The sequence below is a fragment of the Epinephelus fuscoguttatus genome, linkage group LG12, assembly GCF_011397635.1.
Source record: "Epinephelus fuscoguttatus linkage group LG12, E.fuscoguttatus.final_Chr_v1".
Classification (NCBI taxonomy): Eukaryota; Metazoa; Chordata; class Actinopteri; order Perciformes; family Serranidae; genus Epinephelus; species Epinephelus fuscoguttatus.
Genome location: NC_064763.1, coordinates 39,765,366 through 39,784,625, shown reverse-complemented (window position 1 = coordinate 39,784,625; position 19,260 = coordinate 39,765,366).

Genomic DNA, 19,260 nt, shown 5'->3' with positions numbered 1-19,260 from the left:
CTATACCTACCGCTATCGACAAACACCATTACCCGCTTAGCGGCCTGGTTGGAGTGGCTAGAAACATCAATTAATGCACTTTTAATGGCATACTACATTGCAGAATGTGTCGTTATGGCGTTCCTGAGTAAACAGCAGACATCAAGTCTCTGCCTAATTAAAGACCTGGCTGCTCTCTCCATGTTTAACACATCAAAATAGTTCCTAAACCATTGTTGCTCAGCGGGAAAGTCTGTGCTCGCTCCAGTTTATCAGTGTTATTCTTTTGGTTGAAAGACAGCCCAGTACAAAGACAATTATCAGTTAATGAACACTTCAAGTTTCTGACCTGGCGGCACACAACAAGAGAAAAAGGAGAATAAACATGATGAATTTCCGTCATTATTTAAGCAAACTTTGGCCAAAAACCCCACCTCTGGGTACTTCCTCTGCTCCTGCAGACATGCCAGTGTAAGGCTGGAATAATGGAGATAAAGTTTTCAACTCAAACTCCCTGTTTGGAGAGTAGAGCTTCTTATTATCTGCTTGCAGCATCACTTCAGTGTTTACAGGCTGACCTCAGGACAGGAGACAGAGTGAGTGCATTAGCATGAGGGCAGCCAGAGACCGACTCATGCCACAGAGGCTGCTGCAGCGATTCTTAAGCTGAGGGTCAGGACCCAGAGTGGCTCTCAGGACGGACACCTCTGGGTCTTCTTATAGCAAAAGTATTTTTTGTAATGAGCTCTGATCCCAGGGACCCACTATGGGATGAAGTCCCTGCTCTCCCTGAACGACTGGATTCAAAATGCAAAAGTTTTAGGAGCTAATTACCATCTCACAAAAAGGAGTCCAGGGATGTCCAGGGGTCCGTAAGAGGGTTCCACTGGTGCTTAGCTAATGGTGGAGTGGTTTAATTTCACTATTACTTCATCTGTTAAAACAGAGAGTGAAAGAAAGAGGTTTTGTTCTCAAGTTAACCAAATTTAACAAGACAGGTGCTACTGATTATAGTTTAAACCACATGACCTCTCCAAGATGCCTTAAAGGCTCAGTGTGTTGGCTTTAGGGGAATATATTGGCAGAAATACAATATAATATAAAAAGTATGTTTTCTCTTTCAAACCACACACTGGCCATTTATGTTTTTGCACTGGCCACTGTAGTAAGCAGCCCATCCTCGAGGAGCAGTGTAGGAAACATTTCTTTTTTATGTGAACTGCTTTATTGTTTTTATAGATTTAAATAGCCAGGTCTGTTTGTTCTGGAGAGGAAGAGACCTCTGCAAGTCATTTGTCTCCTCCTGGTGGTCTGGATCAGAAAGAAGGTAAGCACACATTAGCAGGTGCTGGGCTAGCGGCCTGTTTGCACTGAGCCCAACAGCATAGGAGAAGCACTGATATGTAATGTGAGACTTCTTTACTCATTTCTTTTTTAATTGGTTTTAACTTCTCTAACTCCCCTTGGACACTGACGTCCGCGCTCCCTCCCTCCTCTGTTAAATGGTATCTCCCAGGCGCACTACGTCAAACAATGTGATGTTTGGTATCACTGGATTCAGTAAGCTCTCGGCTTCCTGAATCCGGCATTGTTTTTCTTTTATTCCTTATGGATTTCGCACCAGAGCAGCCTAAACACATGAAGTCCAAAATCCAAAATCGCGATGAATGGTGACAAGTCATATCATGCTGTTTTTTGACGGGAAAAATTAAAGGATTACTCGTGATCTTATGTGGAGCCGTCAGTGGACATGTAGCTGTTTTATAAACGGTAAGAGTCTCACTCCTACCACTATTTTTGGCTGAGATCTACCGTCTAGAAAGTGGGATCACAACTTTCACGTTTCATATGGCTTCATTTGGTGATATTTTATGGTGTTTCTGTGTCATAAACAACATCAGCTATCATAATCACACCTGATTTCAATAAGGCACAATGTCTGAAGTTGGCTGAGTGTTGTTTGATCACTGATAGTACTGTTTTGAAGCAGAGCTCCGCCTGGATCTTTGCATGGTGAAAACACTGTAGAATGGTCATACTTTGAGCAGTCTTCTTCAAATTTGACACAAGTGTTCATTGATAGTGTACCTACAGCCCCACAGTGTCATTCACCTGCTCAGATGAAGCCACAGACAGTTATTCATCCTGAAAATCTTTTTTTTTTTTTTTTTTTTTAAATTTTAGGCAAAATCTTCAATTTGTTACTGACTTCAGAGGCCCATTACTCTGTCTCTGTATCACCTAGAGTGTTTCTGACACTTTCAAAAGAAACTTCAGGGAGTTTTCTTTCTGGCAAGACCTCATGCATGCATGTAGTCAGAGCGGTTCAGAAGCTACAGTCATTTTAATTTGGGTATGTCATTTTTTTTCTCCCATTAAAAACCTCCTGTACAATGAACACTGAAGGAATTCGAACTGGGAGAATTTCAGCTGGTTGCAATGTGCAGTCCTCACCGCTAGATGCCACTAAATCCCCCTGAATCTTACACACTAGGCCTTTAAAGTGTCTTCTACAGATTTGAATTTCTAGCCAGCTAGCTTTGAAGGAACATGATGTGTCCATTCTCTATCCAATCAATTACGTTCTGATTGGTCGGTTGTTTTCTACAATCACCAAAACAGCTGAACAAAGATATGGGGAGTAATTCAGAGGTCTGGATCTGGCTACTGTCTGCATTCACCCATATTCTAACAGCTGTGCACACACAAATTAGGCCTAGTCCACACGAGCACGGGTATTTTTAAAACCAAACTTTTTTGGCCTCCAGTTTTTAAAAAATCTGCGTCCATACGAGCATTGTAATAAAAAAATTCCACTATCAAGCAATGTAATACATATGCCAAAGCAGTAGGTGGCGATATAACTCCTAACTGTAGGCCATTGTAGCCAATCAGAAGGCAGTAAAACGTCATTACCGGAAAAACAACAACTAGCGTGCTATTATGCAGCAGGAGCAGTCTCCGTAATAGCACACTCTTGCGCCTCTGTTGCTGGATGTGGTTGAGTAGCGTTAATCGTATGATACAGCCACAAAGTGCTGATATGCTGCTAAATAGCAGCAGTATTTTGTTTAGGTCCATCCTCAAATCGTCTCTCGCACACACTGGATCAGGTGATAACACAGCTGTTTTCTGTTTACGTCGCACACTGTGACGTCATACAATGGAGACGAGAAAAAATAACTGCGGTTATCCTGTCCACACATGACTGCTGACACCGGACGTTTCCAAAAAGTTCACCCTGGACTCCGGTTACAAATAACTCCGGTTACAGAGGCCCAAAACTGCGGTTACATGTGGATGAAAGGCCAAACCGTGAGCAAAGAGTCACGGTTTTAGAAATACCCGCGTTGGTGTGGACAGCCCCTTAGAAAAGTATGATAGTGTATAATGTGTAATTACTTGTTTAGTTTATAGTGCAGTATAAATAACTGCACATATGTAACTGTAAGACTCCTTAGACAGGATTAAATTGTAAACTCACAGTTGTTTTCAGTCTGCGCTGTACCACACATTGTGTAACTGGATCGTGATTCCTTCAGGTTGGTATCCGCTGACCCATTTTATCTCCCTGCTGTGACTCATGTCTGGGTACCCCAACAGTCACTGGAGCACTCAGCTCCAACCCTTCTCCTCCCTCATCCTCTGATCCGCCCCCCCACACCCCCCCATTTACCACATTCCTCCGAGGTGACGTCTCCTGCTGTTGTGTAACATCCATCGCCCCGTGGAGAGGCCAGTGCACTGCAGGGTCCTGACAGGTAACTCCCTGGACAGCCATTTGCCTCCACTGGCAAACATTAATCCCACGCTCTGCTCGTAAAAAAAAAAAAATAGCTCCTCGGTATGGAAGCCATTACACATAGAGGGGCCTGGAAGAAAGAAAGAGTCTGGAGGGGAAAAAGAGTGAAAAACAATAAGGGAGGAGCAGGGTAGATGGAAAATTAGAGACTTAAGGTGACACCTCACCAAAACACTCTCTTCTGAGTATCAGAAAGTGACCTTCAGTAACTTTAAAAGGTTTGTAGTTGACGCCTTTGTGCAGTTATGGTCAGCTGGATGTGTTGCAATTATGACATCCAGTGGTGATGAAATTTCACGGTGAAAACTCTCACTGCTGCAGCTTCATCTGATTCCTATTCTTATGCTCAATGTGTTGGAAACACATTACAACAAAGCCATTACTTAGAGACGTATAACCTTATATGACCTTGTCCTTGAGGTTCAGAAAGAGGTAGTTAATATGATGTTCAAACTAACCTGTAACAAAGACGACAGAGCATCTAAAGTCGCACAACAAATACATGTTGTGTCATGAAGTTGCATTCAGAGGGCCAGCTGAGTGACTGAAAAAGTCCACGGCTGACCAGGTCAAGTTTCTTTTTGCTTAATTAGTTAAACTGCACTGGAAAATAGCATACTGATTTTTATTTCTTACATTAAATTAAAGGTATTTCATGCAAGATTGTCAGTTACTCTTTGTAAACACACTCACCAGTGAAAGTAAAAGTAAAAGCCAAACCCTGATTCACCCTCGTTTGGCGTTTCGCCTTGCTATATTTGCATTTTTTCTGCACTGTGTCTCTTGGATGCCTGCTGCTTACGGTCATGGCACCCTGTTTATACCTTTTTATAAAGCCCTGATCTCACCTAAGCACTGTGGGGACACACACCCACAAATGTCCCGAACACAGAAAATGAGAAAATCCAGGCAGAGGGCAGAGTCTCTGCAGAAAAATACACAGCCACACACTTCTAGTGGGTCATAAGTGGTAATTGAGAGGGATTATTTTGTATGAGTCTATACATATTTTTCGGAACATCCTGCACATCTTTAAAGATGCCCTATGGAGTTTTTGACCACTAGTAACTTTATGGAGCAATAATTTTAGGATTATGGTCCCTGTTTTGCTTTTAAGACATGCTCGCACCTGCTCGCAGGCAACACATTTCTGCTGCCAGCTTTATGCTGTTCCACTGATGGACAGCTGGTGGCGTTAATGTGCCAGTAAGTTTCTACGCCTGATAACCAAACAGCACATATAGTTGATGAAACACACAGTAATGTCTAGAAAAACTTTAAGATCAAATCAGATCAATCAAATTAAAGAATGCTGTCATGGAATCGTGATATATCGAAGCGTACGAAGCTCTTAAACTCATTAAAATCAAAACAAAAAAAGTCACTAATTGGAGACAATTGCTGCCTCTGAACAATGCCATGCCCTGTGGCACAACTTTCATAAATCAGCCTGAATAGAGACAAATAGAAACCACCAAACTGCAGGGAAACAAAAGGAGAGAGAAAGTACTTCATTGAGTCACAGTCCACAGCGCTATTTTCAGAGAGCTCATCATTGCTGTGTGCACCTGTGCTCCTGTTGCCTTAAGGCATGCTGAGCAGCATCTGAATGTTTTCTGAGCCACAAGGTCAGACAGACAGTAGCGGCGTTAAGACAGCTCACACACACAACAGGGATGAGAGAGTCTTAAATTATTCAAGAGTAGACAAAACCCAGACCTGGTAACTTTTCAAAGTATGAGAGAGAACGCTTCTCTGTCAGCAGGGTCCCCCGGGTCCACCGCCGGCGCGAGCCTCCTCACAGTCTGACCATTCAGGCCGAGTTTCCTGTGTGAAAGAGACACACAACACAAAAATGACTCAAGAGCAGGCGAGGACAGACACACCATGGGGTTTTACTACAACAGGTACCTGCAGAAAGAGTTTACCATCAAACCTAATTGAGCCTTGTGTGTAGAGGACTGGCCGAATTTTCCTGGAAAATGCAAAAGTATGTGATGAACCAATCCCTTTATGGCAGAAAGCCTTCAAGGCAAACTTCTCCCAACAGTGTGCTGCATCTCTATTCAGCTCTGCTGCAGCGCTAACAGTGAATAACAATAGCTAACATTAGCTTACGGTCAGTACTCACCATAACACATGTCCACACATGCTGTGTTTCTGTTATTTAACAGTGGCAGCCTTGAAACAGACCTTCACCTACCACTGAGGTTTGCGCTGGCTGAATTCAAGCTTTTACAGCCACTGACTGAAGGTTTGTCTACAAAGCTGCCATGCTCAGTCCTCCGGGCGAAGTAATCTCTGAGCAGTGGGTGTGAATTGCAAGGACAGCTAGGTGCGCTAGCTAACTCTTGTCTCATTTCTTGACTGATAAACAGGAAATTCATCAAATTCAGGCCCATATCAGAAATTCAGTGCCCTCATATCATAATGTCAGTGCCTCTTGGTGCTGAAAAAATTCCCAGAAGAAAAACTGACGTGAAATATCTTGTGATATTGTGGTTTTAGCTGGCTAATGTTTGCTAACATTAGCCTGCTTTCTAACATGGACAAATGGTTTGCAAAATACTGTATGGATAGCATAAGCTTATTCATCCAGACTCCCATGTCTGGTTTGCAAATGACTTAGCTACAAAGCACCTAATGGCAAATCCACATAGCCTCGCAAGTTACAGCTAGCTGGGCGGCCAACGACTGTAACCTCAGCTAAGGTTAGCCAGCTAGCTGTAAAGTTACACTGCATGGATCTGCCATTGGTTGCTTTGTATCATCAGCTGTTAAAGTAATTTGCAAAGGGCTAGCCAGTTTGTATCATGTAGCTGATTGTTCAAATGAGATATAGGAACATACAGTTAGTCACATTATTACGTGACTGTAATCCATTTTCCAGTATTCTATCAACAGTATGCGGGTCAATCACAGTTGTACGCTTTTTAGTCATTGTTGTGGCTTGCTAAGGAGGATGCAGGTTACTCAAAGCCCAAAGGAGAAGTGCAGTATTTTGCACTTTGAGCCTCATTTCTGGGTTGTTTATGTTGATGTTATAAATGTTGAAAGACCAAAATAGTGCCGATTGCTACTTTTCAGAGGATTTGAGTTTCCCCTGCCTGGCTTAACACTGCTGCCTATGGCCATGTGTGAACCTGTCCTAAAACCACCCTAAACATTTGTTTTCAAAGCCATGAAACACACTAAGTGGTCAGTGGTGTTCGTTGATGTTCTGACACAAAAATCGTAGGACACTGTGGTTTCCATGATGATTTATTTGACATTTTGTCTACCCCATTGGTTTTCTATAGAAGCCTCATTGTCCGTTGGTAGTAATCCGCCACCGGAAACGGAGAGGGGGTTGTTTACGACAAGGCTGTAGTCATTGTAGTCTTTTAGCTCAGCGAAAGTGCCGGCTCACAGTGCTGTGTGCACTAGTGTTGTGTCGTTCGCGAACGAATTGTCCAAAAGAACCAATCTGTTGAGTGAACGTACTGAACTGAATCCCTTACGGAACTGATCAGTTCACTTGAGCTCAGCAGCGAGCGTGCAGGCCGGGGGTGGAACTGCCGATTCGGTCCGTGCGAACGATGAATCACTCGCGAGTCGTGAGGCAGCCAGGGTGCAGGGAGGGCCTGCCTACCACGTGAGGAATCACTCGGTGAACGAATCACTCTGTGAATAACGTAACCCTGATCCCTGAGTGATTCAAATCATTTCTTCTCAGCGATACCCTTTCATAGGGACTGTTTTCTCCAAGCTAACGGCTAACCTAGCCAGGAGTCAAGCCACACGAACACAATCACACAGTGTTTCCCCAGTGTTTTAACAGACTTAGTTTCCAGATAAACAAACTTAAAACGTTAGGCTTTCCAGTGATGAGACTCACCGGTGCAGGGCAGACGCAGCAGCAACTCAGCCGTGTATCAGTTCAGTGAGTCGGACTACGCAGTACACAGTCAGAGCTCCACCCGCCAAGCACTGAATGATTTGGTGAACGAATCTTTTGAACGAATCTTTTTAATGAACTGATTCTAGTGATTCAGTGACATCTACAGAACTGCTTTGCCCATCACTAGTGTGCACTCCTGGAGGAAGAATAAGAATGAACGAAAAAGCTTTATAATAAGTTTAAACAACTGCACAATGGATTACTCGCCTGTGAACAACCTTCGGAGTACGATGCCTTTGAACACAACGCCAACCTTCTTCTTCTGCTTCTTTTCTGTGTCCCATTACATTGCAATGGTTTCCTGCCGGTTGGCGACACCCACGTAAAGGAGCATTATCGCCATCAAGTGAGCTGGAGTGTTTAACGCTTCAGGGTCAAACATACGATCAAGTGGAAGTTTACACACGGGTGTGAGGCAGCTGAAAAAATAGTTCCACAGTCGAGATGAACAGCGAAAACACGGATGGAAACCACAATTTGCTACGATTTTTGTGTCAGAACGTCAACGAACACCACTGACCACTCGGTGAGTTTCATGGCTTTGAAAACGAATGTTTAGGGTGGTTTTAGGACAGGTTCACACATGGCTATAGGCAGCAGTGTTAAGCCAGGCAGGGGAAAGACAAATTCTCCGTAAAGGAGCAATCGTCACTATTTTGGTCTTAACTACTCTATTTCAACAGAAACAACCCAAAAATGGGGCTCAAAGTGCAAAATACCAGACTTCTCTTTTAAAAAAACAACTTTCTGAAAGTTAAATACAGAACCTTTAAAATCTGATACTTGAGTAAAATATTTTGGTCCTGCTCTTGCAAAATCAGGAACATTATATGGTGGCGGTGCAGACTGATGCATCTGAATTTCATCTGTATTTGTGACATCTATAAAAGATTGAATGCCAGTTTATTTCCAGTGCATAAGAAACTATATTCATTGTTTTCATTTGTAGCGGAAAATAAACTGCCATTCATATATTCAGTCGTGTATATCAGCCATGTTGTTTTTGTAAATGAATTCCTCTGTAAGAGAAAACACAGCGTTGGATCTCCTCTGCCGCTGACGAGCAGGTTACATTGAATCATTTTGCCTTAAAAAGCCCCAGAAAGAATCAGCGTCCCTTGATGCTATAAATGCTGTTTCAGTGGTTTTTCTACATAAAAGAATACATTTCTGGGTCAGACACTGAATTATGAAGTAGTTCTGGCAGGACACTCTGCTGCATACACAGGCATGCATCATTATGAACGGTTCAGTGAGCCTCAATTTTAGTCAAGTATCTCAGCGTACTTTGGCGTTTGCATTAAAATGCTGATGCAATGCACATTGTCTCTTCAAATTGAAACTGCGGCATGCTTATTGCTTTACAAAGGTTTAACAATAAGCTTAGTGCTGCTCGTTGTCGGGAAAGATTTGCTCTGGGAGCTTATTGCTCTGAAGGGAAGAGAAGTGGAGGTTCTTCCTGTGGTATTTTGGAGCTGAAGAACGGCCAGTAAATGTATTTATGTAATCCAGCTTTGGATACTCTCTACTTGATGTCCACTTCAGGAGTACTTTTGTGAAGAAGTGCTGTATTATTTTGCCACTTTCCCACAGCTTCTGTTCTCTACTTGTATTGTGGGTAGTGATTTCCCTGATTTCCTCCCTCATGGTTGGTGTCAGCTGTGGGTGGAGAGCATTGTAAAAGCAGTAGTGAGAATTGTAAAAGCATTGCATGGCTGTTTCTGTTATACTGGTCTGTTGATTTAATATACTTTTAGAGTTGTTTTGAATTTATGGGCCTCTAGTTTCGCAGACCGGGCGGGGTGGAGGCACAGCGCACCTGCGCTTCGCCAACTGATTGTTGCCAGGCGTATTTTGCAAGTTTGGCACACCGTGCGCCTGGCGCAGCTACTCCTCTTTCCCACCTCCGTCCCTCCTACCTGCGCAAGTTGGAAAGAGGGAGGAGAGAAGGCGTGGAGTGAGTTTTACACACATCACACCAATCAAATGAGCCCCTCTCCTCGCCCTTAAATGCGCCGCGCGAAGGCGTAATGAGAGTTTACTCAATTCGCCATGGCAGAAGAGAGCAGCAGCGTCAGACGGCCAAACTTCTCCCAGGAGGAAACTGATGTTTTGGTCCGGGAGGTCCAAGCTCGCAGTGTCTGAATATACGGAACTGTGAGCAGACCTCCACGGGCTGATGATGCAAAGGTAGCCTGGGAGGAGGTCACCACAATTGTAAATCAATGTTGCGTTTCTCTCGTGCGCGCGCTCTCTCTTTCTCTCTTGCAGTCTCACTCTGTTTCTTTTCTTTTGACTTTTCTAAGATGACAGATGCTGAATATATACTCCCTATCTGATGCTGTGGCTGTTTGTGGTTGGCTGAGAGGGATGAGAACTCATTAGTTTGCAGCTGTGTTAATCAAATCAGGTTGGGTTTCCATTACGCATGCCAAATGTGCCAAACGGTGCCAATCCCCTTTGATCTGACATCAGATGTGACGGGACAGTCGATATAGAGATACATTTATGTGCTGATTGCAGATAGTTGCATTGAATAGTGTTTTGTGGGTATTTATTGCATCGTTAATGTGCCTGACATTCTGGAAACCTGCCTGTGAGGTTTTGGTGATGTGTGCGCACTGTCCGCTCGTCAGCCAAACTTCGGCTTACACCAGCTGCGCTCCGCCTGCGCTGACAGTAGACCTGGTTTCAGCTGGCGAGCTTTTAGCACACCTTTTGGCACGAAACTGTCACTGCGCCAAGCTGGATCTGTCGACACCTCCCCCTGCTGCGCCGCCACACCCATCTCAGCGCACCTCGGTCTGCCAAACTACCAAACTGAGCGCGCCTCGGGTTGCGCTGCTCGAAACTAGCTCTGTGTGGGTTTCGCCACCCTGTGCCATCCTGCGCCGCGCCGGGAAACTAGAGCCCATGATCTTGAACTACTGAAGAAAATTGGATCAGCCTACGCTCTTCTCTACATCATGCATTCAGATTTGGCAGGTGCACACATTGTCTCCTCTGTGAACCTCTGCACCTACAGGGGTACAGTTCAGATTGTAGTCTGACTGCAGGTAAATCGTACCACAGTTAGTGAACATCCAGACCAGAAACATCCATGTGTTAGAGGAAAGAGAAATGTGATCCACGAAGTGCAGTGTGAGTTACAGATTGTGTTTAGAGGCTTAAACAATGCCAAAACACTGAAAAATGGTGTTAACAGGATTGTAAAACTCTGGAAAGGTATCACCGCTACAACTGTTTTGTCACAACAATCACACGTAACATTTAAAAATAGGTCTCAACCTGAACACTTTTATGTGAACTCATGGTGACAAAGTTTTGGTAAACTGCTCCCACATTCAAAAGCTCCTGTGAACACACACACATTCTGTGAAACTGAACACTGGCTTTAAAAAGTTTGAGTCTTTGAAAAGAGCAAGTAGGCCAGTTTTACTTATATGTGCATATCACGCAGATCCACACTGTTGGGAGCCTGGTGACGGAGGCGACTAGTTTCTGGTCTTTTCGTGGTTACCTTTGATTGCTACAAGTTTTGCTTGTGGCAAAATGGATACAAAGGAGGAAGCTCTATTGGTTTTGCATTTTATTCGGCAGAGCTGTGTTACGTAAAATTGAATCTCTGTTTCAAATCAGAGCAGAAGTAAATGTACAGTGTAGGTTTCAGGGTGTCCATTAATAAACACTGCTGCTCCTCAAGACCCAAGTAAAGTCCCTGCTTTTGGTAAAGCTGGTCAGCATCAATCTCCACCCTGAAAGCAAACCAAGCAGTGATGCCCCCAGAATTTTCTTCATAGAGGTAGCCAGATGGGGCCACTCAAAATCTCGGAGCATCACCCTAGAACCAAAAGCCATGACTCAGTGTCAGGAATTCTATTATGCTAGTTGAAAACCAGCATGCTGATATACTTTGGTTTCTTCTTTTCCAGGAAATGTTACTACCTATCTGATGAACATAGACTTATACCAGTGCAGTACTTTTTTTTTTGTTCAACAAAAATAGTGTTTTAATGTGCTATGTATCTGTATAGATATGTGTTAAATGATTCATTGTTCTTTATATAGTTGTCTGGATATTAGTGATGCACAGGTCAGGGTTTTTTAAAACCTGCACCAAGCCAACAACAACCTACTTGCTGTTGACTATATTGTATGTGACTTCCAGTAAATATCACAATATTAATTTTCACAATATTCTTACTGGACATTATGACAAGAGATTTAAGTATGTTGGACTTTTACAGACGGATAACGAAACCTGATGATAAAGGTGCTTGCTGTGTGATAGAGAGGGACAGAGAAAGAGACAGAGAGAGGGGAAGAGAACGTCGATGGTGGGTGATTGCACATTGTTTCTGTAGATTGTTAATAACTTACTCAGAACACTGCTTTGTCACTTGATGACTCACCTGCCCGAAATCTGTGATATTTTCTACCAAGCTTACCCAAATTGCCTAAGGTGGGTTAGACTCACAAGTCAGTTTTTAGATGCTTTGCTGTTTAGATGGGCAGATACAATTTCAGAGTTTAAAAAAACTCCCTATGTTGCAGAACCAATAGTAAATCCGCAGGGCGGCCCTTCAGTGGCTCGCTGAACTCGTAAACATAGTCTGACTGCGTTAAAAGTTTTAAACAAAGTCGCTGTAAGTCCTTCATTTCCACAATCTTGTGGACTGAGCACACGTTTGATAAAACAGAGTTAAATCTCTCGGCATCCATTTTCAAGCTCTCTGTGTGTTTGTTTCCTTGCGGACGAGAAAAAGGGGGAGGAGCGCTCATTTCTGGGAGGGCGTGTCCTTTTCAAAAATGCAAGAGGCTTTGCTTTGTTGCCGGCCGTTTTCTCCGGTGTGTTAAACACACTTTAGAAAGGAGTGTCCCCAGACTATCAGAAGGCGGAGATCTCTCTAAAGGTGGGTTGACCTGTGCAATACTTTTGGATATAAACTAAGCACAAAAAGTAAGGAAATTTGTATTTGGGAGATTATTTGTTGTGGGAATGGAGTGTGACTCTCTGATGGTGGTGTCAGAGAGGAGGATGCTGTCTAAGCTACGAACTATCTTTGACAGTGTCTCACACCCACTCCACCATGTGCTGGTCAGGCACAAGAGTACTTTCAGTGGGAGACTCATACCACCAAGATGTGCCGTTGAGCGCCACAGGAAATCATTCCTGCCTGTGGCCATCAAACTGTACAACTCCTCCCTCTGAGTGGCCCTGTGACTATTTCACCCACTGCAATAATTTAATCTAACTTGTGCAATAACCCCATTCACCCTGACTGTATATATTTTGTTTGTGTAAATAATCTTGTTCAGTTTACAATATATATATATATGTATATATATATATTTATTTAAGTTTATGTTTGTTAATAATTCCTGTTTATTTAACTCTATATTTGTTAATACTATTGTTTAAATTTCTTATATTTTCACGTATCTTTCCTCTCTTGCAAGGAGCACCTGTAACATAAATAATTTCCCCTCGGGGATCAATAAAGTATTTCTGATTCTGATTCTGATTTCTTTGTTGTAACAGTGCTTCTTGGCAATAAATCTTATATTGGAAAACCTGTTTATTTCCCTTCTAAATGGTGCCACATTTGTAAGGAACATGCATTTGTGGGATGAGCACCAGAGCTGAGTATGTGGGTTGCGCCCATGAAAGATTTGCCAAATCTTCTCTACCAATGCCAAACAGCTTTTTTTTGCCGTTTTTACCCCCTCCTCATGCTAGTCACTGGCCTGGCACCAGAAAAGATATGGCTAATTTTTCATGGGCGCAACCCACATACTCAGCTCTGCTGCTCATCCCACAAATGCAAGTTCCTTACAAATGTGGCACCATTTAAAAGGGAAATAAACAGGCTTTCCAACAGTATAAGATGTACTGCCAAGAAGCATTGTTACAACAAAGAAATAATCTACCAAACACAAATGTCCTTACTTTTTTGTGCTTAGCTAACCTCTTCCTTAAAAAGTACAAATATACAGCTTTAAATTGAAGGAAAACATTGATTGCACGGAACACAACATGTACTTGGAACAAGCCTACTCAAGTTTAAAAACTTGACACAGAGTCCTTCAGTTATTTTCAATTTATTTCTTGGGGTCAGGGCAGCATTTGCATTGGGGCGGTCATAGTCTTGCCACCCTTTGATGATCACATTGTGCTCACTGTAACTGCTACTGCTGCTACTAAACAAGACTACAACATTGGTCACAAATGTACTTCGTCTCTGTGAGTGAATCACCTGACTGCAGTGAATCCATTGAATGATGTCTTAAATGTTACAGTGCATGTGGCACGTGGCAAAGAAGCACTACACGAAAAGTTGTCCTCAGAAAAAATGTCAGTGAAATTTAGAGGTCATAAACTCTGTACCTCTTGGATATATTTGAGCATAGCAGCAGAACGTGGAGGTGTAATTGTTGCCCTTCATGCTACACACAGCCTTTACCAGAGCATTTGATTGAAACAGATTGATGCCAGAGGTCAACGCCGGCACCTGCAGCGCTGTAGGAACACAGCAACTAATAAACATTGCTCCAGCATTGTCTGTTTTCTCAGCACTTCCACTTACAGGTTCTTCATTAGCTCTTGGCAGTCTGAGCCTCACATGCACCACTTTTTTTTATTTTTTTTTCTATTTACATGCCAGTTTCAATGAATAGTAATGAGCATTGCTGTTGTTGCTCTGTTTGCTGATGACCTTCTCAGTCTCTCCTGGCACAGATATTATTCTGTCTTGCAGAAATGAGTTGCGCTGGTACACACAGGCCATCAGCAGTTTTAATGCATGCTTAATAGGCCTTCCCGTGTTTGACATCTGCGGCTGCCTTCCGTCATCCCCGTTACGACGTGGCTCTGATAGCTGATATACATTATACATATATTAAGGAGATAAGTGCCGTTTGCTGAGTGTATACACAGTGAGATGTTCAATGTGACCCTGTTCATATGCTCATTAATAACAGCATATAGCCTACACGCTTAATCTCCATGCTTGGAGAGAAAACATTAAACCAATGTGCTTATGGTTTATGCAGGACACTTATGGTCCTCTCAACCAACTAGATTCAGGAACTTAACTCAAGAACTAAAAGTGGCTCTCTGTGCATCTCCTCTACTTCTGCACTGTAAATACTGCAGCCTGTTAATACCTCGTAGCAACATGTGTTTCAGTGATACAACAGAAACACATCACACACCACTAAAAAACACCGTAACTGGCTGTTCTGGCAAGTCATTGCGTTTCCAGCAGCTTTTCAGGCACCAAATGTGGAAGTTTTTAGCAACCCATCACTGTTTTTCCTGCGGGGTTAGTGCCATGAAAAGTAATTATGTTATATTATCTTTTTATTGAGACATCGATGTGTTTCTTGCAAAGATAGTGCCACAAATGGCAATTGTTTTTACCAAGACATCACTGTTTTTCCAGCAGGTATTGTGCCACCAAACCGGGCATTGTAAGCCAAAACATTTAATATCTATAACCAAGTTTTTTTTTTTAGCCCAAAACTAACAAGAGGGTAATCACAGCTTTGTTGAAACGTAAAGTTTTAGTGTATCTGCTGCATTAATAACCTGCAAAGAACGTATCCGGGGCTTGCAGAAACTTACAGTGCCAACATTTTTTCTGTAGTATAATGTCCACATTCTTGCTAGCTGCTCACTAGCATGCCTGCTAGTCACGTTTGCAGTTGGGTCGGTACAACTGGAGGCAGAATTCATCACGTCTCCTTCCACAGGGCAAAACAATGCACGCTAAAGTAATGTTCGTCCAACTCATTGTAAAATGAGCATCAGCGCACTGTCACCAAAACACCCACACTGTTGTGGTTTGTATCTCGCTGCTTTTATTTTGATAGCATGTTCCGGTTGTGTGTGGTGTTTGGGTAACTTGACTTTTGTTCCTCCGGAGGCACCCTTCCCACCTGCTGCGTCGAGGAGTGATTGGACTCACCTGTTTCTACTTTGCCAATCAAGACGCCTACTTTAAGCCTGCTGAGACACTCCTCGACGCCAGAGTATACAGGGAACCTCCGTGGTATCTGCTCGGCCCTCGTTTGGTAACATTGTGAATTTTCTCTTGTGCATTTTTGATGAGCTTTTGTAACCGTGTCTCTCCTCCCTTTGTGAAATAAATCATTGTTCAAACCTGCTCCATTTCCGCTCCTGGGCTCCCTCTCTGCATCACACGTCACACACAACTTCCTGCCCTGATGTCATAGTCCTTTTTGGTGACGCATAAGGACACATCAGCATCTACACTTTAAAAGATATAAGGTTAAATGTGTCTTCAACCACCTCAGCAACTACCTTGGTTTGAGTGATTGGATCATAGCATGTCTTGGTGGACGTTTACACTTGTATGTAGTGCTGTCCACTTGTGATTGTGATTGTGCTCTTTTCCATATGTTTAAATGGATGCTGGAAAAGACGCTGAAAACTCCATGAAGCTGAGACACCTGTCTGCATAATAGTGATTCTCTACTGAGGGTTTTCTGCTTATTTTCCTTCAGTTTTGTGATTTGTGTTCAAACAAGATAATGGAAACAGCTAACCCTGGAGCAGGGACCTCTAGGGAGCAGGAACTACAGCCAAAAAATTAAACTTCCATCCTGGTTCCTTCAGTCAAACAGCTCCTGAGTAATTAAACACTAAATTTATCATTTCGCACTGTCCCAGACTCTTGTTGGCATATTTTGTTAATTTTAGAAATAATACTCATGTTCACAAAACAGGCAAGATTATTTATTCCTCTTCAATTTACTCCTCCTCTGTGGCATTAACCACATGTTATATTCTATACTGAGAGCCTGATGAGATACCCAGCACTAACAGTCAAACAGCATGGCTATCGCTGCACTTAGACTGCTCGAGACACACTTACGGAGACCCTCTTGTAGTGGAGCTGCCAAGCTACAACAGCTACCCACAAAGAAACTCTCTCAAGAGGGCATAAATGTGCTCCTTGTTACTGTCGAAGCTCCATCGGTCACCCTGTCTTTCTGGCACAATGTCCGCCGCACAGCACAGTCACAGTACCTGCATGGCTCGTTAGCCCTGACTACTAACACTGCAAAACCCTGCTTGGTTTGTGGACACTGCGCAGCAAGAAAAAGTAAAATCACAGAAAACATAAACTCTAAATGGAGATTTTTTTATGTGGAAAATGGCCCGTGATTGTTTGTAGATGCCTGCCAGAAAACTGTAGGTTCTCGTGAAGCTCAGATTTACTTTAAATGGGTAATGTAAATTTTGTTGTCTGCAAGTAAGTAGATGTTGATATGCTGCAGGCTAGGACACATCTGCCCCCGACAGACACCCAGTGTAGATCCAACCAAACTGCTTCCACGTCCATGTTCACTTTGAAAGATATCAGGGCCTTGACACAGCACTTTAACAGTTTAGCTAGTCTCTAATTTAATCATTATACTTAGCACCAATTTAGATTATGGTTTCATCATCGCAGCAGGTATAATAGAGTATGTAGTGGTGCCCCTGGCTTCAACTGGCTGTTTAGAGTGCTTGAGATTCACAAACACAACAGGTAACATACCACTTATACAATCCATGAGTCAAACAGACAGCTGATAGTGTGAAAGTTGATCACTAAGAAAGTACGAATCATTTTTTAGCTGCAAAACTGAAGAAAGATACTGAAGCATAATAATGTCAACACTTCTCTGGGACAGGCGACGATCAAATCCATTAAGAGGGAAGTCACTTACAATCCAGTCAGTTTGACAAAAAGTGCTGTCGCTGGTAGCAGTAAAAAAAAAAAAAAGGCTCCTGATAACAAGCAGCAAAAGCTGTGTTGCTGTTTTTGTTTTATTATACCTCACTGTAAGAGATCACTTAATGTCATCTCCACTTTGTTAGAATTTTCCCTCTCAGAAGTGACAGCAGAAAAGTAGGAGATTTTTCTTTTTCAACACACAGCTCTAAAATGGCTGCACCTCTCCCGGTCCAGTTTTGTTCTGCTGCTGCACGAGCTACACAATTATGCCTCTGAAAACTCAGTACAACTTTAAAATGTTCAGATTTGAAGTTACTGAATTTCATGACAGAGCAGGTTCAGTCTGAAAACAAATGTTATTGGCAAATGCTATTTGAAATAATATCATTATCCATATGACACCTTTCAGTAGCCATTTACATTATTCATTCATTATCCATAACCGCTTTCCTGGTCGGGGTCACAGAGGGGCTGGAGCCTATCCCAGCTGACACTGGGTGAGAGGCAGGGTTCACCCTGGACAGGTCGGCAGACTATCACAGGGCTAACACATAGAGATAGACAACCATTCACGCACACATTCACACCTACGGACAACTTAGAGTCAACAGTTAACCTGCATGTCTTTGGACTGTGGGAGGAAGCTGGAGCACCTGGAGGAAACCCACGCTGACACAGGGAGAACATGCAAACTCCACAGAGGGTGTTCTCCCCCACCCCAGGTTTGAACCAGGAACCCTGTTGCTGTGAGGCAACAGTACTGACTAGGCTGACCAAACGTCCTCTTTTGCCCGGACATGTCCACTTTTCACGTCCCGTCCGGGGCGTCCGGGGGGTGTTTATAAATTGATGATAATGTCCGGTTTTCCATGTGTTTGTGTGTGTGTGTGTGTTAGAGTGCGGCACGGGCCGCATATTTCTGTCCGAACCCGAACCGAGCCCGACATTATTTTATGACCAAAGCACTGAGTTTGTGCCACATAGTTGTCATGGTTACAGGGTATTTAACAGGACGGGCGTGCGCCGTGGGTGGAGAGGGAGACCTCCATGTTTGAGACGGGAGCGGGCGGTGGAAGGTCTGAGGCTTCCAGCGAGGGGAGAGGGAGAAATAAAACAAAATAAGATAAAATAGGAAAAACCTGTCTCCCTCTTTTTTTTTATTTTCAGCGTTTAATCAAGGCGGAGGCGGGCGGCTGGAGGTCCGAGGCTTCCAGCGAGGGGAGAGGTAGAAACAAACAGCCAATGTGTGTCTGTGTGTGTTATGTTCAGGTGTTGTCACGTAAATAACAGTGCCCAAGCAATAAACAGGACAGACAATAGGATTTTATTTATTTTTACACTACATTTTCACTGAAAGCTGACTGAATCCGACCCGAGCCCGAATACAATTTATACATTTTTGACCGAACCCGGCCGACCCGTCGGGACCCATCGGGCTCGGATCGGGTAGCCACACTCTAGTGTGTGTATGTGTCCCCTATCTATTGGGGCCTATCTGAATTTCTGTCTTTGAGAGATGTTATTTTGTAATATAACTGAATTTTCTATCCATACATATAAATTTTAAATATAAAAAAATGATAAGGCATCTTTGAGTAAACTGCGAGTATCATTGAAGTAGGCTATGTCGTGGCCGGGCTGAGTGTCCTCTTTTTTGGAAATCAAAATATGGTCACCCTAGTACTGACCACCTGCCACTTACAAAAGTATTGACTGTTTTCTGGAATGTTAATGGAGGAAAACAATCATGCCAAAACCCCAAAAAGTGTCCAAGGTAAACAGAGAATGTC